We start from the raw sequence: 16,386 nt of genomic DNA, 5'->3' as shown, positions 1-16,386 counted from the left end.
CCTGAGTTTCCTAATCCTTAAAAAAGGAGATAATAATAGTGCCTATGTCATAGGGTTGTTTAGGCATGAAAGAGAGAATATAGAACAATTTCTCGCATAAAATAAGACCTCAGTAAGCATTAGCCAGCATTGCTTTGTGCCTTTGCCCTTAATCACCAGCCATTTATTTAGAAAGTATTAATAGTGTGCCAAGCACTGTGTTAGTTTCCAGGGATACAAAGATGGATAAAAGATGATTTCTGCATTTAAACACATTTGTGTTTTCTAACATCATACTCTGTGGTTCAGCAGAGGTACTTGAGATTACATCATGATTAAAATCACCTATCTGAATTACTTGAGAACAAGTTATTTAAAATCTCCCATTGTGGCAAGATGGCTGAATAGAAAGAGCTCCAGTCTGCAGCTCCCAGTGAAAACAACGCAATAGGCAGATGATTTCTGCATTTCCAACTGATGTACCCAGTTCCTCTCAATGGGACTGGTTAGACAGTGGGTGCAGCCCACAGAGGGCCAGCCGAAGCAGGGTGGGGCATCGCCTCACCTGAGAAGTGCAAGAGGTCGGAGAACTCCCTCCCCTAGCCAAGGGAAGTCATGAAGGACCTTGCCATGAGGAAGGGTGCTATCTGGCCCAGTTACTACACTTTTCCCATGGTCTTCACAACCTGTGGACGAGGAGATGCTCTTGGGTGCCTATGCCACATGGGACCTGGGTTTCAAGTACAAAACAAGGCAGCCATTTGGGCAGACACCAAGCTAGCTGCGGGAGTTTTCTTTTTGTAACCCAGTGGTGCCTGGAATGCCAGTGAGACAGAACTGTTTACTCCCCTGGGAAGGGGGCTGAAGCCAGGAAGCCAAGTGCTAGTGGATCCCACCCCAAAGGAACCCAGCAAGCTAAGATCCACTGGCTTGAAATTCTCACTGTCAGCACAGCAGTCTGAAGTCAACCTATGACGCTCAAGTTTGGTGGAGGGAGGGGCATCCACCATTACTGAGGCTTGAGTTGGGGGTCTTCCCCTTACAGTGTAAACAAAGCCACCGGGAGTTCAGACTGGGCGGTGCCCACCACAACACTGGGCGGTGCCCACCACAACACTGCAAAGCCACTGTAGCCAGACTGCCTCTCTAGATTCCTCTTCTCTGGGCAGGGCATCTCTGAAAGAAAGGCAGCAGCCCCAGTCAAGGGCTTATAGATAAAACTCCCATCTCCCTGGAACAGAGCACCTGGGGGAAGGGGCAGCTGTGGGCACAGCTTCACCAGACTTAAACATTTCTGCCTGCCAGCTCTGCAGAGAGCAGCAGATCTCCCAGCACAGCACTTGAGCTCTGCTAAGCAACAGAATGCCTCCTCAAGTGAGTCCCTGACCCCCATGCCTCCTGATGGGGAGATACCTCCCAGCAGGGGTCGATAGATACCTCATACAGAAGAGGTCTGGCTGGCATCTGGTGGGTCCCCCTCTGGGATGAAGCTTCCGGAGGAAGGAGCAGGCAGCAATCTTTGCTGTTCTGCAGCCTTCACTGGTGATACCCAGGCAAACAGGGTCTGGAGTGGACCTCTAGCAAACTCCAGCAGACCTGCAGCAGAGGGGCCTATTAGAAGGAAAACTAACAATCAGAAAGCAATAGCATCAACATCAAAAACAACAAAAAAATGACCACGCAAAAACTCCATCTGAAGGTCACCAACATCAAAGACCAAAGGTAGATAAATCCATGAAGATGAGGAAAAAGCAGTGCAAAAAGGCTGAAAATTCCAAAAACCACAACGCCTCTTCTCCAAAGGATCACAATTATTTGCCAGCAAGGGAACAAAACTGGACAGAGAATGAGTTTGACAAACAGCCTTCAGAAGGTGGGTAATAGCAAACTCCTCTGAGGTAAAGGAACATGTTCTAACCCAATGCAAGGAAGCTAAGAACCTTGATAACAGGTTAGAGGAATTGCTAACTAGAATAACCAGTTTAGAGAAGAACATAAATGACCTGATGGAGGTGAAAAACACAGCATGAGAACTTCGTGAAGCATATACAAGTATCAATAGCTGAATCGATCAAGCAGAATAAAGGATATCAGAGATTGAAGATCAACCTAATGAAATAAAGCATGAAGACAAGATAAGAGAAAAAAGAATGAAAAGGAAAAAACAAAGCCTCCAAGAAGTATGGTACTAGGTGAAAATTCAAAACCTACGTTTGATTGGTGTACCTGAAAGTGACGGGGAGAATGGAACTAAGAAAACACACTTCAGGATATTATCCAGGAGAACTTCCTCAATCTAGCAAGACAGGCCAACATTTAAATTCAGGAAATACAGACAACACCACAAAGATACTCCTCAAGAAGAGCAACCCCAAGACACATAATTGTCAGATTCACCAAGGTTGAAATGAAGGAAAAAATATTAAGGGCAGCCAGAGAGAAAGATTGGGTTACCCACAAAGGGAAGCCCATCAGACTAACAGTGGATCTCTCAGCAGAAATCCTACAAACCAGAAGAGAGTGGAGGCCAATATTCAACATTCTTAAAGAAAAGAATTTCCAACCCAGAATTTCCTATCCAGCCAAACTAAGCTTCATAAGTGAAGAAGAAATAAAATCCTTTATAGACAAGCAAATACTAAGGGATTTTGTCACCATCAGGCCTGCCTTACAAGAGCTCCTGAAGGAAGCACTAAATATGGAAGGGAAAAACCAGTACCAGCCACAGCAAAAACAAACCAAATTGTATATACCATCCACACTATGAAGAAACTGCATTAACTAATGGGCAAAATAACCAGCTAGCATCATAATGACAGGGTCAATTCACACAGAACAATATTAACCTTAAATGTAAATGGGCTAAACGCCCATTTACACAGATTGGCGAATTGGATAAAGAGTCAAGAACCATCAGTGTGCTGTATTCAGGAGACCCATGTCATGTGCAAAGACACACATAAGCTCAAAATAAAAGGATGGAGGAAGACTTACCAAGCAAATGGAAAGAAAAAAAAAAAAAAAAGCAGAAGTTGCAATCCTAGTCTCTGATAAAACAGACTTTAAACCAACAAATATCAAAAAAGACAAAGAAGGGCATTACATAATGGTAAAGGGATCAATGCAACAAGAAGAGCTAACAATCCTAAATATATATGCACCCAATACAGGAGCACCCAGATTCATAAAGCAAGTTCTTAGAGACTTACAGAGAGACTTATACTCCCACACAATAATAATGGGAGACTTTAACACCCTACTGTCAACATTAGATCAACGAGACAGAAGATTAACAAGGATATTCAGAACTTGAACTCAGCTTTGGACCAAGCAGACCTAATAGACATCTACAGAACTCTCCACCCAAATCAACAGAATATACATTCTTCTCAGCACCACATAGCACTTATTCTAAAATTGACCACATAATTGGAAGTAAAACACTGCTCAGCAAATGCAAAAGAATGAAAATCATAATAAACTGTCTCTCAGACCACAATGCAATCAAATTAGAACTCTGGATTAAGAAACTCACTCAAAACCGCACAACTACAAGTAAACTGAACAACCTGCTCCTGAATGACTACTGGGTAAATAACAAAATTAAGTCAGAAATAAAGATGTTCTTTGAAACCAATGAGGAGAAAGACAGAATGTACCAGAATCTCTGGGACACAACTATGGCAGTGTTTAGAGGGAAATTTATAACACCAAATGCCCACAGAAGAAAGCAGGAAAGAGCTAAAATCAACACCCTAACATCACAATTGAAAGAACTAGAGAAGCAAGAGCAAACAAATCCAAAAGTTAGCAAAAGACAAGAAATAACTATGATCAGAGCAGAACTGAAGGAGATAGAGACATGAAAAACCCTTCAAAAAATCAATGAATCCAGGAGCTGGTTTTTTGAAAAGATAAACAAAATAGACCGCTAGCCAGACTAATAAAGAGGAAAAGAGAGAAGAATCAAATAGGCACAATAAAAATGATAAAGGCGAAATCACTACTGATCTCACAGAAATACAAATTACGATCAGAGAATACTATAAACACCCCTATGCAAATAAACTAGAAAATCTAGGAGAAATGGATAAATTCTTGGACACATACACCCTCCCAAGACTAAACAAAGAAGAAGTCGAATCCCTGAATAGACCAATAACAAGTTCGGAAATTGAGGCAGTAATTAATAGTCTACCAACAACAACAACTGAAAAAATCCCGGGACTAGACGGATTCATAGCCGAATTCTACCAGAGGTACAAAGAGGAGCTGGTACCATTCCTTCTGAAACAATTCCAAGCAACAGAAAAAGAGGGACTCCACCCTAAATCATTTAAAGAGGCCAGCATCATCCTGATACCAACACCTGGCAGAGACACAACAAAAAAAGAACATTTTAGGCCAATATCCCTGATGAACATTTATGCAAAAATCCTCAATAACATACTGGCAAACTGAATCCAGCAGCATATCAAAATGGTTATCCACCACGATCAAGTCGGCTTCATCCTGGGATGCAAGGCTGGCTCAACATACACAAATCAATAAACGTAATCCATTACATAAACAGAACCAATGACAAAAACCACATGATTATCTCAATAGATGCAGAAAAGGCCTTCAATAAAATTCAACACCCTTTCATGCTAAAAACACTCAATAAACTAGGTATTGATGGAACATATCTCAAAATAATAAGAGCTATTTATGACAAACCCACAGCCAAAATCATACTGAATGGGCAAAAGCTGGAAGCATTCCCTTTGAAAACCAGCACAAGACAAGGATGCCCTCTCACCACTCCTATTCAATACAGTATTGGAAGTTCTGCCCAGGGCAATCAGGCAAGAGAAAGAAATGAAGGGTATTCAAATAGGAAGAGAGGAAGTCAAATTATCTCTGTTTGCAGATGACGTGATTGTATATTTAGAAAGCCCCATCGTCTCAGCTCAAAACCTCGTTAAGCTGATAAGCAAATTCAGCAGTGTCAGGATACAAAACCAACGTGCAAAAATCACAAGCATTCCTATATACCAGTAGTAGACAACCAGAGAGCCAAATCATGAGCAAACTCCCATTCACAATTGTTACAAAGAGAATAAAATACCTAGGAATACAACTTACGAGGGAAATAAAGGACAAACCACTGCTCAAGGAAAGAAGAGATGACACAAACAAATGGAAAAACATTCGATGTTCATGGATAGGAAGAATCAGTATTGTGAAAATGGCCATACTGCCCAAAGTAATTTATAGATTCAATGCCATTCCCATGAAGCGCCATTGACTTTCTTCACAGAATTAGAAAAGACTACTTTAAATTTCATATGGAAACAAAAAAGAGCCTGTATAGCCAAGACAATCCTAAGCAAAAAGAACAAAGCTGGAGGCATCATGCTACCTAACTTAAACTATACTACAAGGCTATAGTAACCAAAACAGCATGGACCTGGTATCAAAACAAATATATAGACCAATAGAACACAACAGAGGCCTCAGAAATAACACCACACATCTACAACCATCTGATCTTTGACAAACCTGACAAAAACAAGCAATGGGGAGAGCATTCCCTATTTAATAAATGGTGTTGGGAAAACTGGCTAGCCATATGCAGAAAACTGAAACTGGACCCCTTCCTTACACCTCATACAGAAATTAACTCAAAATGGATTAAACACTTAGATGTAAGGCCTAAAATCATAAAAACCCTAGAAGAAAACCTAGGCAAAACCATTTAGGACATAGGCATGGGCAAAGACTTCATGACTAAAACACCAAAAGGGATGGCAACAAAAGTCAAAATTCACAAATGGGATCTAATTAAAGTAAAGAGCTTCTGCACAGCAAAAGAAACTAGCATTAGAGTGAAGAGGAAATCTACAGAATGGGAGAAAATTTTTGCAATCTACTCATCTGACAAAGGGCTAATATCCAGAATCTATAAGGAACTTAAACAAAGTTACAAGAAAAAAACAACCCCATCAAAAAGTGGACAAATGATATGAACAGACACTTTTCAAAAGGAGACATTTATGTCGCCAAAAAACATACGAAAATAAGCTCATCATCACTGGTCATTAGAAAAATGCAAATCAAAACCACAATGAGATACCATCTCATGCCAGTTAGAATGGCAATCATTGAAAAGTCAGGAAACAACAGATGCTGGAAGGATGTGGAGAAATAGGAATGCTTTTACATTGTTGGTGGGAGTGTAAATTAATTCAATCATTGTGGAAGACAGTGTGGCGATTCCTCAAGGATCTAGAACCAGAAATATCATTTGACGTAGCAATCCCATTACTGGGTATATACCCAAAGGATTATAAATCATTCTACTATAAAGACACATGCACACGTATGTTTATTGCAGCACTATTCATAGAAGCAAACACTTGGAACAGCCCCAAATGCCCATCAATGCTAGACTGGATAAAGAAAATGTGGCACATATACACCATGGAATTCTATGTAGCCAAAAAAAGAATGAGTTCATGTCCTTTGCAGGGATATGGATGAAGCTGGAAACCATCATTCTCAGCAAACTAACACAGGAACAGAAAACCAAACACTGTGTGTTCTCACTCATAAGTGGGAGTTGAACAATGAGAACATATGGGCACAGGGAGGGGAACATCACACACCAGGGCCTGTTGGGGGGTGAGGGGCAAGGGGAGGGATAGCATTAGGAGAAATACCTAATGTAGATGATGGGTTGATGGGTAAAGCAAACCACCATGGCACCTGTATACCTATGCAGCAAACCTGCACATTCTGCACATGTATCCCAGAACCTAAAGTACATATATATATATAAAAATCTCCCATCACAATGTTGTTCATTATTGTAAGGACTAATACCTCCACTCTTCTCACCCCTCTCTCCCAATGTGACATTAAGATCTGTTCAGCCTGAGTTATCTTTGATGTCAGGTGTTTCCCTTGACCCAATAGGCAACATCATAAAGTTGGTGTGATCATTTCCTACATATGTGTACCAAAACTTCCAGAGCTGAATGTTTGTACCATTGTTTCAGGGGTCTCTTCCTTGCTAATTCATTAGATTTACATATTATGTAGTATATATAATTAATGGGTGCATTTTTCCATCCAAGGGCACTTTTTAAAAATTATAATTTTATAAAATCTCATTTATATAAGCTAGAGAGAAATGTTAATGGTTAGAAATTTTAGAGCTGTATCAAATAAGGGGAAGACTTGTATTGGCAATATCAGTTATTCATTGTCTTAAACTGTATCATGAAGCTCCTCATACCTGTGTCTCTCAGCTTTAGGATGATAAAGGAGTTTTAGAAATTCTGCTCATGATGGCATTTGCACATTGTCTGAAAGGATTCTAAATTAGGCATTGCAGGTTCAACATTAACATTGGTTGAATAGATGAAAATTGTTGGTAGAAGGAACACCATGTCCTTTAGAGTCCAACCACAGTACATTAAAATGGACAGATGAGCAGTCGAGATGACCTCTGAGACAAGATTGAAAAGGAACACGTCTACATAAATAAATGAGAAGGAAATGAAAATAGCAAGGCCCTTCTATTTAAAATAACTAAATGAAGTACCAAAATGATTAAGTGAAAAGCGACTTTAATACCAAGGAATCTCTTTAGAACGAATGGAATTGTTGAGATAGAGTGAACTGATTAGTTATCAAGAAAGACAGACACTGGGATCTTGGTCACATTGCTTTCCAATACATCCGGTATTTATTATAGGAAATTTGAAATGTTCAGATCATAAGGCATCTTCAAGTAGCAAACAACCATTACTAAAATAGAGAGGTCAGATCTTTCAACTGTAGGTGAAAAGAACCAAAATGAAGTAAATCAGAAGCTTTAGATTTAAATGTGAATGCTGGAATGAAACTGATTTAAATGTGAATGTTGGAATGAGATTAAGAAGTTCTTATACTATACATAGTAAAATTTGTGAAATGAGGACATTTTAAAAATAAAAATAATACTTGGGATATATCTGAAAATTTAAAAATCTTCCCCTTAATTTGATATGCAAAATGCGAAACTTGACAATGATTGTGTTAACAGCAATGAATTAATGTTACAATATTCAACAGCTGAGGATATAGTTTTAATATTAAGTTTAATTTTTTTTTCAGTTTTTAAAAAAAACAAACCTTCAAGAAAATGACAAGAGAAGACAGAGATAAGAGAAATTATTTTCAAAAGACACATGTGATAAAGGGTTATTAGCCATAATATACAAAGAACTTTTAACTCTCAACAATAAGAAAACAACCCAGTTAAAAAATGGGCCAAAGATCTGAACAGACACCTCACCAAAGAAGATACAAAGATAGAAAGTAAGCATATGAAGAGATGTTCAACATCATTAGGGAACTGCTAATTAAAATCAGAAGTATACACCTATTAGATTGACCAAATTCTAAAACACTGACATCAAATGCTGGAGAGGATATGGAGCAACAGGACACTTATTTGTTGCTGGTGGAAATGCAAAATGATACAATTACCTTGAAAGACAGTGCAGCAGTTTCTACAAAAGTAAACTTATTTTTACCCTATGATCCAGCAATGACACTCCTTGATATCAGGTTGGGGCAAAAGTAGTTAAATCAAAAAGTAATGGCAAAACCGCAATTACTTTTGCACCAACCTAAAATATTTACCCAAATGAGTTGAAAATTTATGTCCACACAAAAACCTACACTGGATGTTTACATCAGCTTTATTCATAATTTTCAAAACAAGGAAACAACAAAAATGTCCTCCAATAGGTGAATACACCAATTAAATGTGGTATATCCAGGCAGTGGACTATTACTCAACACTAAAACAAAATGAACTATCAAGCCATGAAAAGCCATGAAGGAGACTGAAATGCATATTACTGAGTGAAAGAGGCCAACCTGAAAAGGCTACACACTGTATGATTTCAACGATATGACATTTCGGAAAAGGTAAAACTATGGAGCCAGGGAAAAGATGAGAGTGAGGTGCGAAGGAGGGATGAATGGGCAGAGCACAGAGGAGTTTTAGGGCAGTGAAACTATTCTGTATGATATCACAGTGATGGAAACATGTCATTTATGCATTTGTCAAAGCCCATAGAATGCACAACACCAAGAATGTACCCTAATGTAAACTGTGGACTTCAGGTGATGATGGGTTAATGTAGGTTCATTGATAGTAACAAATATACCATTCTGATGGAGGATGCCCATTTTGTGTGTGTGTGTGTGTGTGTGTGTGTGTCTGTGTGTGTAGGCAGATATATAAAAACTGTACTTTCCACTCAATTTTTGGGTGACCTAAATTGCTCTCAAATAAATTTTACTAAATAAATAATTGACATACTGTATGATTCCATTAGATAAAGTTCTAGAATAGGCAAAATTAGTTAGTGGTCATATAAGCCATGACGATGGTTTCCTCTGTTGGAGGAATGACTGGAAGGTCACATGAGCAGGACTTCTGGGGGCATTGGTAATCTACTTCTTGATCTTATTGGAAGTATACACTTTGTGAAAATTCATCGAGATATACACTTACTTGTGACCTCTTTGTACGTATATCTCAATGTCTTAGTATAAAGTATTTTAAAAGTAAAAAACACCCTGCCCAACTTTACATTTAAATTTAATTTCCTAGGAAGCATTTGTTTTCTTAAGAAGCAAGTAATCCGTGTTCATTTTTCTTCCAATAATTTTGGAAGAAATTAATGAAGTATTGATGGATTAGTTAGGATTCAACCAAGAGAAAAGTAAACATTCTAAGTATTTAAAATGATAAACTTTAATACAAGGAAATGATTACAAAGATGAAAGAACTGAGAAGCTAAATTGGGAACAGTGAATCAAATTAAAGACGAGCAGCCTCAGGAAGCCAAAGGCACTATCACTCATGATTCTCAAGGGATAAAAGGGAAGAGGTGGTGTTAATGAGGTTCAGGGTTCAGGGTCACTGGAAGAAGCTGGAGGTAAGGTGTAGGAGTGGAGGGGAGGCTGTGGCTGGAAAATACAGCCCATAGGGTCAGTTCCTGTGGAATGAACAGAGGTGGGGCAGGGCAAGGAATGGCCCTGAAGGTAACAGGCACAGATGGGCACACGTGGAAAATAACGGATTCAGAAAATAAGTTTTTCATTTTCATTTTCTTCTTCTACAGTAACTGTTACACTAGGCAAACTGATTTACTGGTATTTTTGATGGGCACCAAGTTTAGCTTCTGGGAACTGCGTTCAACACACATCTTGTAAATAAATAGAATTACCATTTTAGTTCTACATCCAATCTCCATAAACCAAATTTATACACGCGTAAGTTTATGAAAGCATTATTTGCCATCATTTTGAAGCTAATCAAAAGTATTAAGGAAGCATCTCTGCCTTTCAGATTAGATTTAGACAGTGGCCAATGCTCTGTCAGCTGCATTATTTTATTGGAATTGTAAACATAGGTATATGCTGGTGTTCTGAAGATCACCTTTCTTCAAAGTACATAATAAAGCCACACTTTGAAAACTAGACTTAGGAGGAGGTAGAAAGCCACACAATATCCTCAATATGACCACCACTCACTTTCTCCATTCCCCTCTATTCTGCTGAAAAATGGCAACGGCATATATCAGACTAATATTAAAGCAGCAATTTTAGGCTCTTCTGTTTTCTAACATGGAAAGGTGATGACATATGATGATGTAAAATATATTTATTCATCTATTTTATGGCCAGACAAAACAAAGCTTAATGTGTGTGTGTGGGGGGGGGAGGTGCTTAATTGTACATAGCACTTTAAAAATTTAGCACACCTGCCTTCAACCATGCCCTACTTTTAATTCTAAGTAAAATCTCCCAATAAGCAGCATCTAAAATGTTATCCCTATCTCAAACACAGATTTGTTAGTGATTAAACCATTATTATCACCATCAAATTTTCATTCAGTTTATGCCATCAAAAATTTTGTCTCATTCTGGTTTATTACTCTGATATTAAGTACATTTTATATTTTACAAATCATATAACCTTTAGAATAGAATGAAGCATTTTGGCATTTGCTTAATAGAAACCAGGAAGTGACGGTCAAGACAACTTCCATGTTATCGAGCTCACAGTTCAGATGGTTTCTGATAATAATACTAACAATAAATAAACAAAAAATAAAGAGAGTAAGTCTTTCATTGTCTGGAACCTCACTAAAGGTGTGAAACTGAAAGGCATTGATAATATTTATTTAGCCATCTTGCGCCACCTCAGCATTGATAATATTTAAACCCATTTTCTTTTCAGGCAAAGGAGAGGATCACTTTAAAGAGAAACAGTTCAATATTCATCTTAAGTTCTTTGTCTTAAACACACTCACCTAAAATTCAGTGAAGGGACAGCATGAACTTTTCAAAACCATCTATATTCTTTGAAATGGCAGTTGATTATGGCACTTAAAGACTTCCCAAGCACTTCATCCAAGGATTGGTAAATCCTATTTATCTGCAATGAGAAAGTAGACTTTTATTTAGCTAAGCAATTCACACTTCTATATTTATTACACAAACAGGAAGCCAGAATTGGCAGATCTAGAACATATGATATTTTATAAATCCCCATATCCTCTATTAATAACGTATGCAATTTGGAACTTTGCTTTTCATTTGGTATAAGAAATATTTATAAAAATAGACATTTATGGTAGAAGTCATTTCACTGATGAGGACAGTGAGTCCCAGAGGGATGAAGTGATCATCCAAGATTTAAAAGCTGGTTAAAGATAGAGAGTGACCTGGAACCTCGGGTTCCTGATATAGCTCTATGGATTTAGTTGATTGTAAAACCAGAAATGGGAAAACATGGAATCTTCTTTGTTTTCCAAGCAGATAGTTTTCTGGAATATTTTATTGCCACAATTTTTACTAAAGCCAAGTAAAGTAGTACTAAGATCAGAACCCTTGGACTAACATTTCCTCTGATGGATTGAGCTTGAGCAGTCTTAAGTAGATACCCTGTAAGAGTGGACTACAAAGGCAACCTAATGTTACTTAATAATCCATATGATTATGTTGTATAGTAATAACATATAAATTGTAAATATTTCACAAGATTGGCTGTTAATTTTTCTTAACTAAGCTGAATGATTTTATATGCTTTTGCCTTCTGAGAAAATTTCTAAATGAGAACTGAAAGACACAGCTCTAGACTGCCCTCCCCAATGCCCAAGATCCCCAACCCTATGCCTGGGAGTGACCCAGGCACCCCACTCATCATCTCCCCTCAGCCAGTCCTCCCCAGTGTTCTCTTCCTCCTCACCCTTTCCTCCTTGCTTCTCCCTGTGAACAAACAGGCTGGGTGTTACTATCCCAGGTGCCAGATGGCTTGAAGCAGCAAAACTTTGAAGCTTAGGGAATCTCATGTTAACATGAAGGAAAAGTGTGGGGAGGAGGGACACAGTAAAGTAAAAGGGACAAGGCATCTGGTGGCAATGGGGATGGAAAGGAAAGGGATGGAAGGAACCCAGCTCTGCACCTTTGCTGAGTGATGGGTGCCTTCTGCTTCTGACTCCCACCCCATGCTTTCCTCTCCCAACCCAGGTTATCTAAAATGAACACAATAATTATTTTAGCTTTCATGACTGGGTTCAGGCTTCCTATGATTTGAGGTACATAAAGAAAATTCTATAACAAAATCTTCCCCTTCCTCTTATCTAAGTTATCAGGCATGTTCATTATTACGTGAGGTTTATTTATGATATGGTTTTGCTGTGTCCCCACCCAAATCTCATCTTGACTTGTAGTTCTCATAATCCCCACATATCATGGGAGGGGCCCAATAGGAGATAATTGACTCATGGAGGCTATTATCCCCATGCTGTTCTTGTGACAGTATAGGGGCTTTTCCCTCTTTGCTCGGCAATTCTCTCTCTTGCTGCCACATGAAGAAGGACGTGTTTGCTTCCACTTCCACCATGATTGTAAGTTTCCCGAGGCCTCACCAGCCATCTGGAACTGAGTCAGTTATACTTCTTTCCTTTATAAATTACTCAGTCATGGGCAGTTCTTTATAGTAGTGTGAGAATGACCTAATACAATTTAATATGATATAAAGAGACTTTCACTACACAATTAACCACTGTTCTGTGACATTCGGACCCAACAGTCTTTCCCCGTGCTATGATTCTAGGCGCACACATCTGTTTGACATTCTTTGAATTAAATGTATTATTACAACAGTAGTACTTTCAGATATTTTTGTTTCTTAAAGTACATGCTATTATTTCTTTTAAAATTGGAGTTGGAGTAGATTAGACCTATGTATCTGAGAATAAGTTATATATTAAAAATATTTCTCCTCATGAACACAGCTCTCTAAGCCATAGTACCTGGAAAGAAATGAAAATCGCATACAATCTAATGTATTATATTTTCACCTTAGGCTATATCTATGTATATAATAAAGTGAGATAAACTTATATCCAGCTCTATCTGGTGATGTAGAATCACTCAAGAAATCACCTGGTATTGTTCTAGGGACCTCTTAGGATTTGGCTGCTGGTTGTTGCTCCTGTACCTGACAATTTTGGGAAGGATGACTTGCATATTTCTTTTTTCTTTGTGCAGGTCCAATGGGTTACTCCAGACTGCAGTAGATTTGGAGGGAGCCTAAACAATGCTCAGATAGAGACACTGTGTTAAAGTACCACATGGGTGGTCCAGGTTGACATCTTGACCAGGATCTATGATTCATAAAAGTTGCACCTTGGGTGGTCTCTGGATCACAAGCCAGCTTTAGATTCTGCTGTTCCTCTTCTACCAAGAAGTGGCCCCATTTCACCCCATATACCACAGATAGTGATTAAAAGAAGTTAGTTGTCTAATCTGGAGGCAGATCCATCCCTACCATTCTTGGCTTCTATCCTGCATGGCAACTCCAGAGTATGCAGAGTTAAATACCCTCAATTCTTTCTACTCTTTCTTTCACCTGAGGGTGGCAGCTTCCCAAGTGGCTAGTGAATTAAAGGCATCAATCCTACTCTACTCTTCCTGCAGCCTACTGGACACTTGCAAAGCAAAATTGTCACATGAACATTGGGTGGGAATAAAAATGATACCTTTCTCCATTATCTCTCTCTTTGAGACAAGGTCTTGCTCTCTCACCCATACTGAGTGCAGTGGCATGATTGTGGCTCACTGCAGCCTCAAACTCCTCAGGCTCAAGCAATCTTCCCATCTCAGCCTCCTGAGTAGCTGGGACTGCAGGTGCTCAGCACCACACTCAGTTAATTTTTGTATTTTTGGAGATGAGATTTTGCTATGTTGCCCAGGCTGGTCTCAAACATCTGAGCTCAAACAATCCGCCCGCCTCAGCCTCCCAACGTGGTGGGATTACAGGCATGAACCACCGTGCCTGGCCCCTTCTCTCTTTAAATTCTTATTTAAATTACAGGTCAGCTAACTTAAATTCTAGGATGGCTGACTTGTGGTTAGAAATTAAATTTTAGTGTCATGGTATAAAATAAAAATATTGTATTCTTTACTAAGCTCCCATAAAAGCTTTCAGCCAGGGTCTGGACTGGAGTTAGGAGCCAGTGTCTTACCACAGAGTACCATAAAGAAAGAAGTATTTCATTTATTTTGGGTGCTGCATTTTAGGCATATAGGTTGGATGGAAGTTGCAGGAGTCACATTTTTGCTTAATAAGAGGACCCCCTCAAATTGGAGGATGCAAAAACAGAATGGGCCACCTAAAAAGGTAGTGATCTCCATATCAATGGTATCAATTTTAAATAGAGGCTCAATAATCATTTGTAGTGGTGGGATTTGGTAAAGCATACATGTTTATCACACAGATATGTAGTCCTCTCAACCCAGATTCTGTGGGACCTAGCCAAATATTAGACTGGAGAAGAGTTAACCTTTGTGTTATTATTCCTATTTATGCTTGGACTGATGTTCCTACCATAAATAGCACTCTGTCCTCACTCTCTATTGTTTATTTTGATATATTCCCCTGTACTGCCACTACCTGATTATTATTTATTCATTGTCTCTTCACACCAGAATATAGCTCCACAAAGGCAGCAACTTTTTTCATTGTTGTGCACCTGACGCTTAGAATGATGGCTGGCACACAGTGCGCCTGCAGTAATATTTATTGCATGAACAAATAAATGTATGAATGAACGTATATTTTTGGTTGTCACCAAATTTAAATCTAAGAAGTTTGTATTTTTCTTTCGCACAAAGATTTGCAAGTCAGATTAAAGCTTCTAGATGATGATTTTATTTCTACACAGAATAAACAAGATAGGGTGAAATATATGATTAGCCAGCAAGAATGTAGTAAAAGAAAAATCCTATTACACTTTCTTATTTTAAAATTTGTCTTCTTTTTCTTAGAAATATTTGGTTCAATTTCCTTTCTCTTACCCCTGTGAACTTGCACCATATTAAAAATAATTTCATCACAATCTGAAGAATTCATGATTATTTTATTCACACTAAAAATATAAGGAATCCAAGCAGAAATTTTAGCTACTTTCATTATTATTCAAGAATGGGTAGCCTAAATATTAAAAGGAGGAATAAAAAGGTGCTCTCCAGGACTTCTTTTGAGGGTATGACTTTTGTTCAGTGGTTCTCAATCAGGGTGATTTTGCCCCCAGGGGATACACGACAATGTCTGGAGACATTTTTGGTTGTGCAGGGTGGGTACATGCAACTGGCATCTAGTAGGTACAGGTCAGGATGCCGCTGAACATCTGGAAATTCACAGGACTACCACCCCCCAACCCCAGCCAAATAATGAACAGTCCAAAATGTTGATTGTACCCGGGTTGAGATACCCTGGTAGGTGGTCCGAGTTCCTTTGAGTCCTAATACTATTCTGTAATTTTACCACAGGTCCCATCCAGACCTCTGAAGTTGAACAAGGTAAGTCTAAATTCCCTTTTGAAGCTTCCTGCAACTCTATATACCACGTGAATTCCTTCCTGCACCTCCCAGCTGTGCTCTTAGACCCTCTCTGTATTCCAGTCCTGAGTGCTGCCACACCACTCTTGGGACGTCTTTCATTGCAGCACCTGTTATCATTTTAAATTACCGTGAATTTTCTTATCCCTTTATAAGAATATGTGCAACTCTGGGCAGAGACTTATTGCTTGTTTCTTTATCATCTCTAGCACATAATTTTTAATGATGAATAGCCATCATCACTAAATGTTTGTTTGAATAAATGATTGATGGTGGAACAGTTAGCAAACACGAAGCTCATGTTTTCACATCTGGTTCCTGTACAGAGTTGCAGTATAAACTTACGCAAGTAATTTCACCAGATTATTAGTTATCGGCCTAAGAACGTCAAAGTGGCTTAGAAAGTTGTAGTAAAATGGATTTGGAATCATGGCCCTTGGACTA

At 38.7% G+C, this 16,386-nt stretch overlaps 1 protein-coding gene across 32 annotated transcripts in view; it reads right to left on the bottom strand.

The window, feature by feature from the left end:
- DTNA (dystrobrevin alpha) overlaps nt 1–16,386 on the bottom strand; it is a 397,895-nt gene that overhangs the window by 204,199 nt on the left and 177,310 nt on the right. For all 32 annotated transcript variants that reach the window (XR_004180045.1, XR_004180047.1, XR_004180046.1 and 29 more), the window contains exon 2: nt 11,346–11,470. The gene's annotated coding sequence lies outside the window, so the exon portion shown is untranslated. The remainder of the gene's footprint in view (nt 1–11,345; nt 11,471–16,386) is intronic.

This window comes from Papio anubis, chromosome 19 (genome assembly GCF_008728515.1).
Source record: "Papio anubis isolate 15944 chromosome 19, Panubis1.0, whole genome shotgun sequence".
Taxonomy (NCBI): domain Eukaryota; kingdom Metazoa; phylum Chordata; class Mammalia; order Primates; family Cercopithecidae; genus Papio; species Papio anubis.
Note: the sequence above shows the minus strand (reverse complement) of the source record. Positions and strands in the feature narration are given on the sequence as shown.